This window comes from Rhinopithecus bieti, unplaced genomic scaffold (assembly GCF_001698545.2).
Source record: "Rhinopithecus bieti isolate Rb0 unplaced genomic scaffold, ASM169854v2 scaffold_37914, whole genome shotgun sequence".
NCBI lineage: Eukaryota > Metazoa > Chordata > Mammalia > Primates > Cercopithecidae > Rhinopithecus > Rhinopithecus bieti.
In genome coordinates, this window is record NW_016816274.1 from 1,443,560 (window position 1) to 1,449,559 (window position 6,000).

Genomic DNA, 6,000 nt, shown 5'->3' on the forward strand with positions numbered 1-6,000 from the left:
AAAGTTCTGTGTGGACATTTCACAGGGCAAGTGGTCACAATGAAAACTATTCCATGCATAGCTTTGCTTTGATACTTTAACAAAAAAAAAAATAAACGATTTAATGATTTTAAAATAATTTATTCAACATTTAATAAATGAGCATTGAGAAAACATAGAAAATGTCAGCAAAATTATACATGGAAATAACAGAAAACCATTTGTCAGTGAAACTGTCTTAAAGAATATATGGAAGCAAATATAATTTTAAACTTTCCTACAGAGTTTACAAACTCTGAGACCATGGTATTGAAATTTGGTGGACATTACATTCACTTGGAGCAGAACACTGCAAAAATGAAGACATCAGGGCTCTAGCCCCAGAACTTCCGATTCTGACTCAACAAGCACTCCCTAAAGAATTCTGCTATAGGTGGCCCAGGAACCACACTTCGAAAAACACTGCCCTAAGAGAGATGGGCATTAGAAAATTAAAAGAATTATTTTAACATATCTGTTCATAACAGGGAAGAATTACATATTAATGAACCATAAAGTGAAGCTGTTGATCATATAAACGAGCTCAAAGATTTTAAAAATATTTTAAACATATCCTTCATTTGGAAGATTGATGTTTTGATATTACTTTCTCCAAACACTGATTTTATATCCTGTGTCATCTTTACTCAGAATTAACATCCTAAACAGTTAGAGAGTGAAATATTTAAAACCCTTTATTTATTCAGAAGGACATCTAGCATGCCTTATTAACAGGATTGAAAATGGATGAAAATGTGCTACAATATTCCTCAACCTTCAACTTCTGTCTGATAAAAATTTATCTGGTAATGTCCAGCCTGTAACTTCTCCTTTCTCCTCCAACTAGAATATCTAGTTCTTGCGCTTTTATATTAGGTTGGTGCAAAAGTAATCATGGTTTTTGCTATTAAAAGTGATGGTGAAAACCACGAATACTTTTGCACCGACCCAACACTTTTCTAGTATTGCTTACACCCCACACCATGATGCAATTGTCTGTGAATGTCATCTACCACACTGGACTACATTTTTTGGAATCAGAGACATGGCATTATCCGACCTTGTTTATGGCCTCAGCACACTGCTATGAACAAGGCTGGTACAAAATAAAAGTTTATTGAATTCAATGGAAAATGTGTATGCTCTTTTAATTCCAGGATAATTACATACTTCATTATATAGGTACACAGGTATATTTTAAAAATCTATTTACACCAACCAGTGTGGTTCTGATAAAAAACTGTTTTCTAAAATGAGAGGAAACATAAAATGTATCCAACATATTGCAAACTTTTGAAAGAATAATGAAGGTTAATGTAGAAGGGCATCTTATCTCAGGCATCTAGGCATAACTAGACAGCAATAAGAATGAGTTACTTTACAAAAGGGAATTGATTTAGATATATTTGAAATGGGAGGTTGTGCAGAGTTGGGCTGGTCTATATTTCAGACATGCAATACAGGCAGCATTATTGGTTGCATGCAATTTCTCTTATTTCTCCAGGCCATGCAAAATTAATTAAAAGTTATTGAATTTTCTCCTGGATAATTTCTGGGCTGTTCATTCAAATTTGGAGGAGATAAGAGGTTCGGAATGGCCTGAGCGCAAATGACAAATGTTAGCTTATGCAACATCCTAAGAATAGTGATGATTTTGTAAAATACCCAAAAGGAGTTTTGCATACTTCGAAAGATGCTTTAATGGACTACAAATGTATATTCCACGTGGGGTGACTGTGAATTTTTGAACTGGAGATGCTCTTTGCCTCTCTCTGATTTGCTTTGGAAGTAAAGCTGGGGAAAGAAAAGGCAAACTCTGTTAAAGTATAAGGAGTGCTGAGGACTCAGTATGGCATCTCTTTCACATACTTGAACTGGAAGTGAAAAATAAGCATGTCTTCTCTCTACAGGAAATCACAAAGCCAGACACTATAAATGAACAAGGACTGACTGACTACTTCAGTTGGAATGCTGATGATGTTAATGTCAATAGGAGGAATTGCACAAGTAATTTTCATTTGTTTCATGAATTTTGAGAATATTCATATTAGAAAATTGCTTTCCTATTACCTACACAGATTCAATAGACAGATGCTTTGAATGATATATTTATACAAGAGAAATATGTAAAAATATTTGCATACAGCACTGATGTGGTCATTAGTCCAAGGTATATGAATTGGAATTCTCTTTCTTAGATGAGGTTTAACAGTTCCATTTTAGAAAAGGTTGCCTTGCTTCAGCTGCCAAATGACCTCCTAAAAAATATGAGATGAAATACACACCTCAGGAAATAACCATCTTGATTAAACATTTGACCAATGTACACAACAGTGAACATACACAAGTCCTTTGTTCTATATTGATTAAAAGTGCAAACATTGAGTATCTAACATCCTTAGCCTCACAAGTAAAAAGGAAAGAAACAATGGCCCTCCTGTACATTCTTTGTAAAATAAAGGAGGGTGCTTAAGTTTTGTGAGAAAGATTTTTTTCTAACAAAAATTCTCAATTAGCATTATGCCCAGTATAATTTAAATTCTGTAAATGACAAACACACCAAAGAATACCATATTGCTGCTATGTGAGAATGCTATCTTGAATACCATATCGATTTGTCCTATTTTTATGACATACTTGACGATTTGATTAAATAATCATCTGATAATTAAAGATGGTCAATTTTTATTATGCAAGGATTTGACTTCGTTTTATAATAGAAGACAAGTTTTTATTACAGAAGATAATCATACAACTAAACTTTATGCCAAGCTGTTTTTCCACCAATTTTCAAGTTTCTATATATATTCAGCAGCCCAAACACAGTGAAATGGCAAGGTATAGAAAGCACCTAGTCCAAAGTCTGGCAAGTGGAGTGGGCATTCAGTACTTCCTTGGTGCCTCACTGAGTAGCACTGAGTAGATAATGGTAAACAATGAAAATTATGTAGCCTGGGTGGGAGGAGGGATGCAGCCAGCCAATATTTCTTTTCTAGCCTACATGTTAATTGGTTTCAGATGTTCTTGCAAAAGAAAGGTGAGCAGACAATAAAACAGTTTCTACATGAAGCCAAAGAATTCGTTTGTGAAAAATGAATGGAATTGTTATTTAAAATATCTATGATAGGTAATTGTATCTGACAAACTTAAATGTCTTTTAAAATTGCTCTAAATTAACATGCCAAAGTTTTTATTCATAATAGGGTTAGATTCTCTCTAAACTGGTCTCAATGTTGTTTGTGTGTATGCACACACACATGTGCTTTCTAAATTTCTCATAATTACGGACTAATATTAATTAAGAATTGGATGACCTCATTGATTCAGCCATGTTTGGACTACCTGTCATTGGCATTATTTAATTTAACCCCAACGAAATAGATGAGTGAAAATCAGCATTCCTTTAAAAGTGGTCTTATCTCTCTGTTTCATCTTGTATCATTGTTCTTTTGTATTGCAGAAACCTAGATTGTATACAGATATAAATAATTTTATAGGATTATCAAATATGTCAAAACATTCTGAAGAATTTCATCTGATAGTTGCAAGGTTATTTTTTTAATGACCTCAAATTAACCACATTTGCTTCCACATTAACCACGCAGAAAGACTGGCCTTCCAGTGGGTGGGGCTTCCCACTTGAGCTACATCAGGTTTGGACAAAGAATTCTAGAGAACCCTGACAATGCTTCTGTTGGGTTCAACATTTTATGCCACAAATTATTCTGTGAAAAAGAGCACTTTTATACAGAACTAATGTAACTCTAGGCAGAAATATAGATTTAGAAGAGTTTAACAATACCCTAGCTAATTCAGTGCCAAGTACTTATACTCCTGTTTACCTATCCCATAATCACACTCTCCCTTCTTTATAAATTAATAAATTATGCATGGGGTCAAACATGTCCTTGAACTTCTCTCGTACTTACAGACTAAAAAGTATAATTAAACAGGAATAAAATTTTCCTGAAAGTATACTTTAATTCAGGGGTTTCCAATCTTTTGGCTTCCTTGGGCCACAGTGGAAAAAGAAAAATTGTCTTGGACCACACATAAAATACACTAACACTAACGATACCTGATGAGCTAAAAAAAAAAAAAAAAAAAAAAAAAAAAAATCCAAAAATATCATTATGTTTTAAGAAAGTTTACAAATTTGTATTGGGCCATATTCAAAACCATCCTGGGCCACATGTAGCCCAAGGGCCACAGGTTGGACAATTATTGCTCTAATTATTTCCTAAGAGTTAACATTGAATACCTAGAAAGAGTAACTCCCTTAAGCTTCTCATAGAATGCCCACCTCAGAGTGAGTACACAATAATGCTTGTTCCTTGCTTTCCCCCACCCGTCACGAGGGTAGAGACTTTGTCTCATACTTTATTCTCTTATTTAACTCCCTGCACTGTTTCCAGTTTAATGTTGAGCACACAGCTTGGAATTCTGTAATAGTTTTTTTTTTTTTTTTTTTTTTTGATTGACTAAAAGACTGATTCAATGATACTGATAGTACAGCAATATGCTTAAAATAATAAAGATATAGTTCCCTACAAATGGAATATTAAATCTCCTTAAGGATTCAGATGCTACAGAAGAGAGAGCCCAGAAACAGACCCACATACATCTGAAAACGTCATATTTGATGTAACTGGCATTGCAGACCCATAGGAAAAAGATAGGCTCCCCAATAAATGGGGTTGGTAAATTGTTTATTCACAAATATATAAAAAGATCAATGCTTATAGTACAGGATATTTTTATGAATCGAAGGTTATAAACATTCCTTAAGCAGAATCCCAGAAGTACAAATAATGAAGGAAAAGTCTGATAAACACAACTGCATTAAAATAAAATATTCTGTTCATAGAAAGATGCAAATAAAAACATCAAAAATGCAAGAGACAATGTGAAAGCAGATAGTTGCAATGCATATAACCAGAAAAGGACTGGTATCCCATCCATCAATAAGAACCCAACAAACAACCCAAGGAAAATAGAAGAAAATCACATGAACGGGCACTTCAAAGAAGGCACACTTTAAATAAAGGGCCCATAGACATGTAAAAAGATGCTCAGCTCCATTTAATCTGTAAATTCTAATAAAAACCACAATGATATCATGTCACAAACAATAGACTGACCAAAAAAAAAAAAAATTAAGTCTGGCAAAATCAAAACTTGTCAGAATGTGGCACTCTGGGAATGTTTGAGCAATCCTAGGAGGAGTATAAATTGGTACAACTATTCTGGAGAGAAATTTAACAAGACCTGGTAAAGTTGAAAATGAGCCAACAACCCAGCAATTTCACTCCTACTTATTTATACATCCCTGGAGAAGCTCTTACGCATGCGCTTAAGGAGACATGACCAAGATAGTTCTTAGGACCGGGCGTATTGGCATATGCCTATAATCTAATCTCAGCACTCTGGGAGGCTGAGGTAGGAAGAGCACCTGAGCACAGGAACAAAACGTCACCCCATCTCTACAAAAAATAGAAAAATTAGCTGAGTGTGTTGGTGTACATCTATAGTACCACTTGCTTGAGAGGCTGAGGCAGGAGGATGCCTGAGCCTAGGAGTTCCAGGCTGAAGTGAGCTAAGAAGGTGCCACCACACCAAGCCTGGGAAACAGAGCGAGGCTCTGTAGAAAGAAGAAAAGAAAAGAAAGAAAAAAAAAGAGGAGAGAGAAGAAAAAAGGAGAAGAAAGAAGATCTTCGCAGCACTGTTTGTAAGAGCCACAAAGAAAAGATAAACCACTGAAGATTATTCATATGATGGAACACTGCACAGCACAGAAAAAATGTGCCATCTCCACAAACTTCATGCACAGGGTCCAGCCAGAAAGAGAGGAAAAGAAGAATACATACAGTATGTTACCAGTTTATAATGTTTTATAAATGGAAAACAATACTATGTATAGACTTGAGACCCATGAAAATGTTAAAAAGTAAATATATATATTATATATATATAATATGTAAT

The 6,000-nt window shown here is 34.6% G+C and overlaps 1 protein-coding gene across 1 annotated transcript in view; it reads right to left on the minus strand.

Annotated features, from left to right (window-relative positions):
• NCKAP5 (NCK associated protein 5) overlaps window positions 1-6,000 on the minus strand; it is an 830,344-nt gene that overhangs the window by 322,319 nt on the left and 502,025 nt on the right. The window lies entirely within an intron of this gene.